At 43.4% G+C, this 13,862-nt stretch overlaps 1 protein-coding gene and 1 long non-coding RNA gene across 2 annotated transcripts in view; one reads left to right on the top strand and one right to left on the bottom strand.

Moving 5' to 3' along the window:
• The window catches only part of LOC148216304 (uncharacterized), an 83,512-nt gene extending 82,118 nt beyond the window's left edge, over positions 1 to 1,394 (top strand). The window contains exon 3 of the long non-coding RNA XR_015795704.1: positions 880 to 1,394. This is a non-coding gene — a long non-coding RNA (uncharacterized LOC148216304). The remainder of the gene's footprint in view (positions 1 to 879) is intronic.
• The window catches only part of ASIC1 (acid sensing ion channel subunit 1), a 176,493-nt gene that overhangs the window by 138,990 nt on the left and 23,641 nt on the right, over positions 1 to 13,862 (bottom strand). The window lies entirely within an intron of this gene.

The following is a 13,862-nucleotide window of genomic DNA, read 5'->3' as shown; positions in this document are numbered from 1 at the left end:
AACACTGCTCTAGAATAATATGATCGGCACTGAGCAGAGACACTGCAGTATTCGTGCCAGTGATTATACTGCTGCTGCTGTATTCTGTGAATACCCCATACAGATGCAGCTGTCTGGCTACTGGTACTTTGGTACAGATCATTGCAATGGTGAGACTGTAGAGTGAATGCTGCTGTATCAGGGCTTGTGGTTATTATGGTACAGATGGTCCTGTATCTGCCTGACTGGCACAGAGTAGCGGCTGCAGCACGAAGAGAATTAATCAAATACCGTGTAATCCACTTCCCCCTCTCTTGACAGATTCTACGTTTCAGGTGAGGCAGAGACCCCCAGGCAATGTTTCAGAGGCTGGGGAGCTCACCTTTTTAAAACAGGTAGCTTAAAGGCAGCAGTGAATAGGACAGTGGTGCAGTGAAGTCAGACAGGTGGCCACGGCGGAGAAATTGAGAGGATGTGGAGGGGAGAACGTTATGTGTTAGCATTAAAAGAAGGCTTTTGTGGGGACCCCAAAAATGGGTTTGGGGACCATATGTGGCTCACGGACTGCCAGTTACATACTTCCAAATCAAGGCATGATGCCTGATCTCAGGGCTGTGCAAACTATGCTACGAAAATAAGAGGGATCTGCTAGGTTTGAACAGATCTCCTAAGAGTTAATAAACTCTTCATTTTCAATGCCAGTCAGAGGCACCTGGCCCGGGAATGGAATTAACAGCTTTCCTCTAGGCATCTGATGGTTTCTTTACAGGGAAATTCCTTTAGCTATCATGGTTAACACAGCTGCAGACAGATCAGTTTTGTATTAATTGGTCAGATCTTTTAAACCACTGAGAACTATTTGTGCCACAGTATTAACCATTCTGTGTTTCTTTGTCCCAGCAGCCAAACCTGTATGTGTAACTTGATATCTGCCTAAGACCTGGAAAAACCTAATCCAACTATGCCATCTCTTTCATGCTTATCATAAGATGGTACTGAAGGCAAGTTTTCTGGTTTTAAGAAGAAGCCAACTTTCTTCTGGTCTTCCCCAGGCTTGGGATCCAGGCTGAGTTCCAGAAAACCTGAACGTTTCACCCACACCTTGTGTCCTTTGGTTGGCCTAATATAAAGTTGAGATCTGCCCCCTTATGTGCCAGCCCTTCTGTTGTCCTGTTTTTGTTTCTTCTGAACTGGCAGATGATACAGCAGCACATGTGAGGCACTTGCACGAGGGCCAAAATGGAAGCGCTTCAGAGCTCAGTTCCCCTTCTTGTGATGGGGAGTTACAGAGAGGCGATCTGCTCTATTTTCCAGCTGAGCCCCCTTCTGCAACTGCTTGGGCCCATCCTTGGTACAGCATAAAATGATCGCCCAGGGTACCATTTGGAGTTGATGTTGTTATTGAAACCAGAGGCTTGTTACCACAGCAACCATGTTTGGAATTCCTGGCTAGATCTACAAGGGCTTTGCCACCACCGAGAGCTGACCAGGGATTCCACTAATCAGAATGAAATGTACACTCGGATGGCTCCACTGTAATTGATATTCTGCTCTCTCTATGGGGTTTGTATATTTTAAAATCTATTTTTTAAAATCTGTGATAATGTTTTTATTCTAATAATAACTTTTTATCTTTTTATAATGCTTGTTTTTATTCACTTGTTATTTTATTTTAATTGTTCTACACTGCCCAGAGTCGCTTTGCGTGAGATGGGTGGCTATATAAATGTGATGTATAAATAAATAAAATAAATCACACTTACATAGCTGCCCATCTCACGCAAAGCGACGCTGGGCGGCATACAACAATTAAAACAAAATAACAAATAGATAAAAATAATCATTATAAAAGATTAAAAAGTGATTATTAAAAACAGCATCGTCAAAAAGTTTAAAAATTTTAAATGTTAAAATATACAAACCCCACAGAGAGAGAGAATATCAATTCCAGTGGAGCATCTAAAAATGTCTCTGTTCCCAAAGACCCCCAGACCTGATGGCATAAGCAGATCTTGAGGGACTTCCTAAAGGACAGCAGGGAAGGGGTGAGCCTTACTTCGGGGGGAGAATGTTCCACAAGGAGGGAGCCACAGCAGAGAAGGCCTGCCTCCTGGGACCCATCAACTGCAAGTCCCTGGCCATTGGAATGTGTAGCATACCTTCCCTGCAGGATCTAATGGTTGTGAAGGTTCAGGGCCTTGGTTGTAAAGCAGAGACCTTAAGCAATAGCAACACAGAATCATAGCATTAAGGGACCATGGAGGTTGGGCCCATGAATAAGGACTCAGTGGTATTGGAATCCAGGGGAATCTGTTGGGGGAGGGTCAAAAAGGTCAAGATAGCAGTCTTGGCCATGAGATCAAAGTTCTGCCCTTTTGTATGTGCATCAATGCTGTCATTTTGATTGTGTGGTCAATACCGCCATCTTGACTTTTTGACTCTCAGTTAGATGCTGCTGATCAGAACATATCACATGCTTCCTGGGATCTGTTTGGGACACTCCCTCTGAGACCCTTTATTCTTCATTTTTTTATTTTGGGCCAGATGCAGCCTCTTGCTTGTCATACATTGTGTTGAATAAATCTCAGTTTGCTGAATTTATCACAACATGATAACTCACAAACCATGGTTTGCAAACAATAATGGCTAGATTTGCATAGAGTGTTAAAACAGTGGTTCAAAATCTGAGCTACAACAATCTGGATGACTACTAGTTGTCAACTTCTGTATTTCTGATGCCATCTAGCCATTGTCTGGAGTTTTGCAGCCCAGATTGTTATGCTAAGACTAAACGAAACACGTTATAATTTAGCATGTTGTATGAACAAGGCCTCAAGGCAAAATAGGACTATAAAATGATATTGGGGAAAATATATAACACTGAATGAGTCCACACATCATGCTAAACCAAACAGCGGTTATTTATGGCTTAGCAAGTTAGCAGAACCCAGCAAATTATGGCTGATTAAACCGGTTAAAGGAACTCTCAAATTAGCACAATCCATAAATGTACAATCCATGAATATAATCCATGAATACAATCCATGAATGCATATCCATAGATATGGAGGATCCCTGGCCTATCTATGAAAGCTGATACCATAAGGAATATGTTGGGTTTTAAGGTGCCAGAAGATTCTTTGTGCATTGTGATGTGAGCCCTAAGACCATTATTAGTGCTGCAGCATCATTTGAAATTTCAACTTCTCTCTCCTAGTACTATTCGTTTTTCTCTCCCAGTGCTATTTTAATATATCAACACTATCTCATTCCTCTCCCCCCCTACACATACATACATATATACACAGACCCTGCTGCTGGAGGTTATAGGTAAATGCAGTTGAATGCCGAGTGGGGCAAGAAGAACACTCTGCCCTGTGCTAATGCACCAGTAAGCGAGGGTGTGGAAGCTGCACAACAGCGGGTGCACCCCAGTGTTCAGCTCTCATTCCAAGTGTCTGAGCGAAAGGAATAAGACAAAGTCCTTCCCTGCATCTGCACTAGCTAATATCATCGAAAGAAGGTCACCTTCTGACCTTGGAATGCTCATTTGGGATTTGTCTCCACTCAGTCCCCGTCCTCTCACCCTGATGGCATCCTGAGTAGGTGGGGTAATCAAACATGAATTGATGGCAAATTGTCATCCTGGGATGGTGAGATTCCCCTTTGCTGCTATTGTTTTGCAGCCCACATCATCTTTTATACAACTGTATTTCTAATGCAATCTGCCCTAAGCTCCCCACTTCCCTTTCCTGTGCAAAGCATCCGACTCAGGAACATTTTCTCCTGCCTCCTCCTGCTTTTCCGTCCTTCCTCACCCCCACCCCACCCCCAACCTGGGGCCATTGCAGTTGCTGAGGTTGCTTGCCTGTTAATTCTGAGGGCCTGAGTCAGCAGAAAGAGCTCAGGGGAAAAACTCATCAAAGTATCTGGACAGAAGAATAAGAGAAAAACTAAATGAAGTGTGTGTGTGTGTGTGTGTGTGAGTGAGTGCATGTTTTAAAAAAGGGAGTGTGAGAGGTGCCACAGTGACAAAGCACACATTCGAAAGAGTTGAGGCTCAGGACTCCTGAGTTTTTTTTCAGGCACTAGGAAAAGAATTAGAAGTGTCGGATGGGAGATAGATAAGCCATGTTTTCCCAATTTTTTTTCCTCCAATGATTATGGAAATATTCACAGCCTAGCATTGCCCATCTTGCAAGCCCAATCCAAGGTTTTCGGTTGCCTCAGGCAGAACTGCAAATGGTGCCTCCTCAAACTGAGGTGCCTAACCTCTAAGGCTGGCCATGTTATGCTCACATTGAGCAGAAAATCCCACAAACACCTCTCCCTGAAAGACAAAAGACAGGAATAATAAATTAAACAGCTAACCATTTCCTGACTGCACATCCAAGACCAGCCACCTTACTTTATCTAACAGGATGGCTAATTTCATTGTGTTTTAGCCAAATGAGATAGGGCTCTACAAGACTCAATTCGAAAGAAAAGATCAATACTGCATCCAATTTGCACACAAGGTAGACTGGGCAACCTTTTTTGTCTTCTGGACAGCATTCCCTTGGGATAATAGGGGAGAGGGACAGGTCAACAGCAGGTTGGTTTTGACCAAGCAGTGGGTGGTGCTAGAGCCAACAAGAGCGGAAACCATCCATTCAATCTCTTTCTGACATCCTTTGCCCCACTCCTATCATTCTGGTACCTTCTTTCCTCTTTCTTTCTTTCTGCCTCCTTCTCTACTCATCAGGTCAAGACTGCTGGCTTCCCCCACTTTTAAAGTTAGGCCAAGGATCACATTAAAACTCTGAAGGCTTATAGCTTATATTATAGCCCTAAGGTGGCAGGTTGCTGACTCCTTGGTCGGATATAGCACTAACTACCTTTTTCAGGAGGATGGATACTGGGGTGGCACAACTCTTTTTGAGCTGAGGAACAATGTACAGTATCTCTAAACCAGTGTTGTCCAAACTTGGCCACTTTAAGATGAGTGGACTTCAACTCCCAGAATTCCCCAGCCAGCATGAGTTGAAGTCCACTCATCTTAAAGTGGCCAAGTTTGGACAACACTGCTCTAAACAGAACTTACATGAGAGAAAGCGTCTGGACTCTACAACATTGGCTCTGTTGCATTATAACTTTTAAAGGCCTTTCAAAGTCCAAATTAGATATGGCATCAGAGCTGTCTCTCTGTTTAACTATACAGGTGAAACTCAAAAAATTAGAATATTGTGCAAATGTTCATTTATGTCAGTATGGCAACTCAAAAGGTGAAACCAATATATGAGATAGACGCATTACATGCAAAGCAAGATATGTCAAGTCTTACTTTGGTATAATTGGGATGATTATGGCATACAGCTTATGAAAACCCCAAATTCACAATCTCAGAAAATTAGAATATTACAGACATCAATAACACAAGGATTGGAAATAGAACAATATCGGACCTCTGCAAAGTATAAGCATGCGTATGTACTCGGTACTTGGTTTGGGCCCCTTTTGCAGCAATGACTGCTGCAATGCAGCGTGGCATGGATGCTATCAGCCTGTGGCACTGCTGAGGTGTTATGGAAGACCAGGATGCTTCAATAGCGGCCTTCAGCTCCACTGCATTGTTCGGTCTCATGTCCCTCATCTTTCTCTTGGCAATGCCCCAGATTTTCTATGGGGTTCAGGTCAGGCGAGTTTGCTGGCCAATCAAGCACAGTAATCCCATGGTCATTGAACCAGGTTTTGGTACTTTTGGCAGTGTGGGCAGGTGCCAAGTCCTGCTGGAAAATGAAGTTAGCATCCCCATAAAGCTTGTCTGCGGAAGGAAGCATGAAGTGCTCCAAAATCTCCTGGTAGACGGCTGCGTTGCCCTGGACTTAATGATGCACAGTGGACCAACACCAGCAGATGACATGGCTCCCCAAATCAACACAGACTGTGGAAACTTCACACTGGACTTCAAGCATCGTGCATTGTGTGCCTCTCCATTCTTCCTCCAGACTCTGGGTCCTTGGTTCCCAAATGAGATGCAAAAGTTGCTCTCATCAGAAAAGAGGACTTTGGACCACTGGGCAACAGACCAGTTCTTTTTTTCTGTAGCCCAGGTAAGACGCTTCTGACGTTGTTTGTTGTTCAGGAGCGGCTTGACAAGAGGAATACGACATTTGAAGCCCATGTCCAGGATCCGTCTGTGTGTGGTGGCTCTTGATGCACTAACTCCAGCCTCAGTCCACTCCTTGTGAAAGTCCCCAACACTTTTGAATGGCCTTTTCCTGACAATCCTCTCCAGGCTGCGGTCATCCCTGCTGCTTGTGCACCTTTTTCTACCACACTTTTCCCTTCCATATAACCTTCTATTGATGTGCTTTGATACAGCACTTTGGGAACATCCAACTTCTTTTGCAATTATTTTTTGGGGCTTTCCCTCCTTATGGAGGGTGTCAATGATGGTTTTCTGCACAACTGTCAGGTCAGCAGTCTTTCCCATGCTTGTGATTCCTACTGAACCAGCCTGAGAGACCATTTAAAGGCTCAGGAACCCTTTGCAGGTGTTATGGATTCATTAGCTGATTAGAGTGGGACACTTTGAGCCTAGAATATTGAACCTTTTCACACTATTCTAATTTTCTGAGATTGTGAATTTGGGGTTTTCATAAGCTGTACGCCATAATCATCACAATTATACCAAAGTAAGGCTTGACATATCTCGCTTTGCATGTAATGCGTCTATCTCATATATTGGTTTCACCTTTTGAGTTGCCATACTGACATAAATGAACATTTGCACGATATTCTAATTTTTCGAGTTTCACCTGTAGATACCTCCTAATCATTTTTTAAAATGGTGGTGATGAGTGGTGGGAGAAAAAGAATGGAAGTAAGTTTTAGGGCAAAGAACAGGGACAGTGAACATTCATCCACTCCCTTATTTACATTCACTAAAAAAAAAAAAAAAGATGATGTTAAGAAACTGTTTATGGCACGAGGAGACCTCCTCCTTAATCTTCATCCTCAGTTTCCCTTTACACCTGAGTAGGGCAGAGCCACATTTAGAGATGGGTCTTCTATCATTATGTCTTACTTGGCTCAAAGAGAAATATCAAAACTTCTGGGTCTGAAATCCTGGATGAGGCCAGCGGCAGGAAGCAGTATGTGAAGACACAACTTGGCACGAGATACACTGATGGCAGAGGGATTGGTCGGATCCAGTGGCTTCATCAAAATGGCAAATACATCCTAACACCATAAGCTGTGCCCCTTTCATAAGTTACTTGTGGGACTCCCCTTCCTCAGCTATACCTACCCACCCCTTCAGGCAGGAGGGGCACGTTGTGAGTCCCATCAGCCAGGGAATGTTGTCTGGCAGGGCCCAAGAAAAGAACCTTTTCGGTGACGCCCCCCCGCCCTGTGAAACATCATCCCCCTGGAGATCTGATTGGCCCTGGCCTTCCTGGCCTTTTGCAAGGCCCTGAAAACATGGTTTTGCCAACAGGCACGGGGACCTGGGAGTATGGCAGAACTGGCACAATGGCTACTACATGTTTGGAGGGATGTGATTACCTTGCTGTGAGTTTTATGTATGTTATGGTTTTTTATATGCTTTTATATTGTTTACTCTTGTTTTTAAATTGTTGTATGGCTTTTTGCTGTTTTGTATTTGTTTTAACTTTAAGCTGCCCAGAGTCATATATATGAGATGGATGGCTATATACGTTGGAATAATAAATACATAAATTGCATGCGAGGTCATGGCACAGAAAGGATGGGGCTCGTGTTGTGTTGACGCAAAGCTGCCTTCATCATTTGCTCCCCCCTTGTGGATGTCACTGAATGATGCTCCTCTATCTGGAGGATTTTGAAAGGAGATCAACCAAATCATGGAAGGAAAGGCTATTAACAGTTACAAGCTAGGGTGGCTACATATATATATTTCCTCTTGTATCAGAGGGAGGAAGCCTCTTGATAACCTATTGCTAGATGGCAGAATGGAGTGGGGATGGTGCTGTTATGTTTTTATCCTATGGGTAAGCTTACTGCAAGTATCTGACTGGGAAACAGGATGGCTGTGTTCATAAGACATACTGAGGCATGAACTAGTCAACTACATTTTACTGTAGTCTATTGTGTAAATTGAAACCAAGGGGTTACTTTATGATCAATGTATCCTATAAAAATAGGGAATTGGGTTAGTTGAGTAAATCATGGTTCAGTGAATCCTTGTGTATCATGTGAGCATAACCATTGTTGGAATAAAGAGCTTTTGGCCTGACCCAGCATGCACTGTTTTACTTCAGTGGACAAGTACCAAGTGCAAGCTTTGGCAAAGCTATGTCTCCAATGTATGCTCTGCAATTTTCCAGGATTCAAACAAGAGTAAGGTGTAATGGGTTAAAATAAGGGAAATTTGTCAGGAAAAAATGCATAAGATTACAATATATACATTCATAGAAGTATGTTTGGTTAAATGTTTTGTCTGCAATGATTATCTATTGACAACAATTATTTTATTTGCCAAATAGAGCTAGAGAGGAGTTGTTGAGCAAAATAAACAGAAATATATCATTTCTAACAGGTCATACTAAATGGTGCTTTGCAAAATAACACAAGAAAACAAAAACCAGGCTTTTATAACATAAAGAATGAAAAATTATATTTGGATTCCAATTAAATACTTGCTTACTTGGATGTAAGCCCCATTGAGCAAAATTAGGGTTATGTAGCAGCAGTTGTGTATAGAATTGCCCTCCTTACATAGACATTTACAGAACCATTCTGGAAGTTTTAAAGATGAGGTAGCTTCAGCTCTTTGTTTAGCATTCTGGGTTATTATCTTAGCTGTGGAGATTGATGTATTCAATTCTATCCCTGCTTTGTATATCATTGTTTCCAGTGTATGTAGTTTATTACCATTAATAACACTTTTGTAATCCAATTTTATTTTTTAAATAGCACTCTTTTATCATCCCTTTTTTTAGACATTCTCTTTTGAAGAGCCAAATGCAGAAATGCGTTGAGAACCATATCTTACCTTGCATCCATCTCTCCCCCTTATTACTGGCTGAGTCCTTTGCTCTATTTGCTTGGCTCACTACCTTCTGATTCAGTCAATTAAGGGCGTTTTGTCTTGAGCAGGACCAAGAAAGAAGAGTGGTTGTGCTGTATTAGGTCTCAGTAACAGATAGACTGCCCGTATGTAGCTCTTCTTTTAAATATTGTTTTTGTTCTGGCAGATCACAGCAGCTTCTCTTTCGCAGACAGCAGGCAGGCAGAGAGGGCAGACAAGCGTTCTTGGGATCGCTTCTCATCCCTGGGGAAAGAGCAAGGTTGCCAGCTAGCTTGGCTATGCTCTTATGCCTGTAATAGCAATGAGTGAAAAATGCAGCAGGTGATGTTCCTTCCTCCCAACTATTTTTTTTTTCTTTGTCTGCTAAACTTGAGGAAGTTTTACTTGCTCAACAGCAACGGATGAGAGCAGGCCCACTTGTTTAAAAAGTGGCAATCTTTCTCATGTCAGGAAGGGCAATTGGCTGTATGGAGCATCTGTCCTTCTAATGACCACCAGCTTCAACATCCTGAAGTGCAAAACCAAAATACCTGTTTCACTTTCAGATGTGACTCTTGGGCCATCAGGAGAGATTATGACAGAAATCTTATCTAAAATTCCTAAGTTTAAAATCTACTCTAGGCCAGAGGCTCAAATGCTACGCTAGGTGTGGGAGGGCAATGTATGCGCGTGATCCAGATTCAGCAAGGCTAAGGAAGTGTTAAAGAGTATGGCAAGGATCATTCTTCCTCTCTGGTGCCTTTATCTGGATGGACACAAATCCAGGAGGCACCTGGTGGAGAGGTAAATGACATGAAAACGTCCATATCTAATTTTTCTGTAAGTCGGTCTGAGGTAAAGGAAGGGGAGCATTGCTAGGTGTAAAATGGCATTTGTGGAGATATATCTGCGGCTTGTGGCATGTCCGTGGAAAGGAGCACAGTATTTCACCTCTGAGTTTGACAGGGACCACATATTTTACCCTCAATTTCAAGGGAGATCTATGGCTGCTGAAAGTCACTGGGATAGCAGAATGCTTCCCTCAAATGTCCCTCATGTAAGGCAACAGCCCTCTCCCCCAGCTCTGCTTCCCTTCACAAGTGTGGTGGTGGCTACAGCACCTTCCCAAATGACCCACAATGCCTGTGGCATTAGACCCTGGCTTGGCACAGCACAGTGGAAGCCATCCAAGAGGGGCAGAGGCCAAAGAAATTTAAAAAACACCCTCAACCATCTAAAAAGCCTTCCACTGCTTTTACCATCTTTCCCTTAATTAAAAAAAAAACCAACCCCCCCCCCCCCCAGTAACACCAGTTGTTTTGCATTTCAGGTTGTGGAGGAGAACAGGCTAAGCATACGACAGAAGGCCGGATACGCCCCCATCCCCCTGCACAACCTCCCAGCATTGTTTCTTAGTCAAGGCAAAGTTGATTTCCTGCTCCCAGAAATGCTGGCCCTGGGGCTCCTTCTAAAATAATAAACATTATGAATTACAGCCAAAGAGCTCTAAGTGACAGTAGAGCGCCTACTCTAAGGGTGGATGGCTCTTCCTTCCAGCTCCGGTTTCCCTAGTAGCATTGTGGGTGAGCTCTCCCTGATTCCAAGAACTGGCTCAGGCAGCAAGGTGGCTGGAGAAGACCCTCTGGGTCGGAAGCAGGGCACCAAAGGAGAGGTTCTGCCCTAGAGAGACAGATTTGAGGAATCTTCCCCCCCCTCCCCAAATGCAAAGCAGCTCCACATTAGCCATGCACAGTGCCCCCAGAAGCCCATGTGCAAGGCACCACAGGCACATATTTCCACAGGGAACCATCACGAAATCCAGGGAAGGAGATGTATTTATATGCAACCTGGGGAGGGGGGGGGATTTTTCTGTAGCACATTGTGAGCACACAAAATCAGGTGCCTGCATGAGGCTGCAAGGGGATCCAAAGAGAAGCATAAATACAGAACGCAGAACGCCAGCTTTTTCTAATCAAGCCCATTAAATCATCCCAACCTGTGGGTGAGACTAAGCCAAGCGGCAAGAACGAAGAGCCACGCAAGTACAAGAGGCGTCCGGACCTGCTAATCCTTGCACCGCACCACAAATTTTAACAAAGCCGGCATGGAACTTTCAAAAATTGTTTCTGCAAAGCAACTGCCAGGCCCTGATATTTGGGGCATATCAATACCCAAGGCAGTTTTCACATGTACAATTTCACCTGCTAGAGTTTGTCTCCTGTTGTTAGTGGGCTTGTTTGAAAGACAGAAGGGCCATTTTCCATGTGTACTTGTCAGGATGTGAGTGTGTTTTCATTTATTGAGAACTGTCCCTCGATCCTGTATTGTGTGAGCAGGTCTGTAAAAATGCATTTTTATTCCTACTTCCATGCAGTTCAGTAGTGTACCACTGTGAACTGATGATTTCCAGTTTTAGCCTCATCTAACTACAGGCTCATCCTCAGGTCCCTTGAATAACAGCATGAAGATAGCCCAGCGATCATTTTCACATGACACACCCTCACAATGTTACCTTGGTCTCATTTCCACCCCACAGCACAGGCAAACTACAGTGATCAAATACACCAATTTTAAAGTTTTTCTTTCTCTTGCCCAACACAATTTTTGCTGCAGACCCAATCTAGCAGGCTTTATCAACACTGTGGTTGATTAAATAGTTTGGGGCTGGGTTCTGCCCAGTTCCTACTGAAGAGTTTACATTGTTGGGCATTGCTTTCCATGGCCATTTTGCCTTGGGCGACAAGAGAAAACAGAGCCCTGGATTCCAGAGATGCAGCAGCTCCATAACACCTGAGAACCGCTTTCCAAGGTACTTGTCAACTTTTATTCAGGCTCCTTATATAAACAGGTTTAATGCTCTTTTGAAAAAGTGCTAGACTTCTGATTCAATAGTACAGTGTGCTGCAGAGAAGGTCAGTTTAAACCAGAAAAGAGAGCCAGGGATGTGTCGCTGATTTGGTCCTCCATGAGGGCTTTGCAGGGTTTTCGATGCTTTTGCTGACCAGGGATTGTGCATGGCTGTACTTATTCCTGTTTTCATTCCTGGGCGATGGAGTAGCATGGGGGATCTCTCTCTTGCTCTGCCCTGGGCCCTTTCTCTGTGCCCGGGACCCATTAGCCCAGCTATTTTTGGCCAGAGGTTTAGTGCTCTTCCAAAAGAGGGCTAAGCTTGTGTTCAAAAATAATCCAATGGGTACAAAGCACCTCCATGCCTGTGTGGCGGCAATGTGGAAGACCATTCTTATTTCGAGGAGTTAGGTGACATATTTTGGTTTCTCCTCCACGTGTTAAGAAAGTTCACTCTGAGTCATAATAATGTTTAGCTGGCTTGTTTCTCACTTTTACTTAGAAGTGGCCCGGGGGGTGGGGGGAGAGAAACCCTCAGGACTGTTTAGGTTAAGCACTAGCTTACCTGTACAGTCCCCAGGCTTTTGAGTCACACGATGAGCAGGTGCAACATCTGGTCAAAGTCGGGTTCCACAGCCTCGATGCCATGGAAACAGAGTCATGAGACTGCAGTGCCAGGCTTTGATAAAAACCCTGGCATTGCCCCGTGGGTCTTGGGGCATGGACACGGGCCTTGGGACCAGGCGCTGTGTTATCTGCGCCATCTTGGGGTCTCTGTGCTAGCACCTTATGGTAGCTCCCGACAGTAGGGGTAGAATTTTTATCATCTTGCTTGGGATGTTATGCTTTTATACTATGCTCTTGTATTTCTGTTTAATGCTATCTTATATTCCTGTTTAAATCTGTTTGCTAGAGTTAACAATAAAGCTTAAAAATCTCCTCACCTACTGGTGTGTTCGCTGCCTCTGGATCTAAAAGGGCTAAAAGAACCAACTGCCTGGGCACCTGATCACAGCCTTGACAACTGGCAATACAGCTTGCCACCTCGGGCAGTTAGATAGGCTGCCATCTGAAGCACCTGTCTACATTTACCCAGCTCTGCCCCACAACACTTTAAGGAGAGTTTTTTCCCTAGCAGATGACATTTGGTGGGAGGGGAGACAAAGCCAGTGGAATCCATCACTTTACTTACTTTAATGTCCCACATTAAAATTGCTTTGTTACTGAGGCAGGATATGACCCCACCGTTGGAGAGCAAACTTTTCTGCTAGTTCAAGAATTGGTAGATTGCATTTAAATTCATCTGGCTGTCCCTACAAATATAGTAATAGGGCTACTAGTACGAAGATCCAAAACTTTGGATGACTATTAGATGTTTGGAAAGAGATTAAGAGATTATCTGCCTGTTTGCTACCATCCAGTAACAGTCCCAATTTTTGCAGCCCAGGTCTGGTAACCCAACTATTCTAATTGTAGGGACAGTCAGACAGGCACATTTAAGGTTTACTAGCCCTAACAGAAGTATTTAGAAGTTGATTTGGGTATGAAACTTTGACCATTTCGTTGATAAAAAGATTTTCTTTCTTTCCTTTTGTATTTCACTAAAGTTTAATGAAGCTCATTCATAAAGAAAAACAACACCCATATCAAAAAATATAATAAAAAAGCTTCTTGCAGAATAGAAAATAAAATCAATGGAAAAGCAATCTCAAAATAACAGCAGCCAGTACAAATATAATCTATTAAACCCTATAATACAAAGAAAATATATAGCAAGCCCAATAATTTAAAAAAGGAATGTTTTTTGCCACGTGGTGAAACCGAGAAAGGGGGGCTTCTGTCAGAAAAGAGCCCCCAAAGTTTAGGCGGTCTAATCAAATATAGTTTAGATGTTAGTGGGGCTTTCAAAGGGCTGCTGCTGATTGTTTAATGAATAAGCAGGCACATATTTTCTTCTCTCTCTTCTTTGCTCCAGTAAAACATGATTATAGCTTAAGCTGCAACT

Source organism: Python bivittatus, unplaced genomic scaffold, assembly GCF_059951505.1.
Source record: "Python bivittatus isolate LINGU-HERP-01145 unplaced genomic scaffold, Pbiv_v1 ctg000220_np1212, whole genome shotgun sequence".
Lineage (NCBI taxonomy): Eukaryota > Metazoa > Chordata > Lepidosauria > Squamata > Pythonidae > Python > Python bivittatus.
This window is presented reverse-complemented; position numbering and strand designations above follow the sequence as displayed.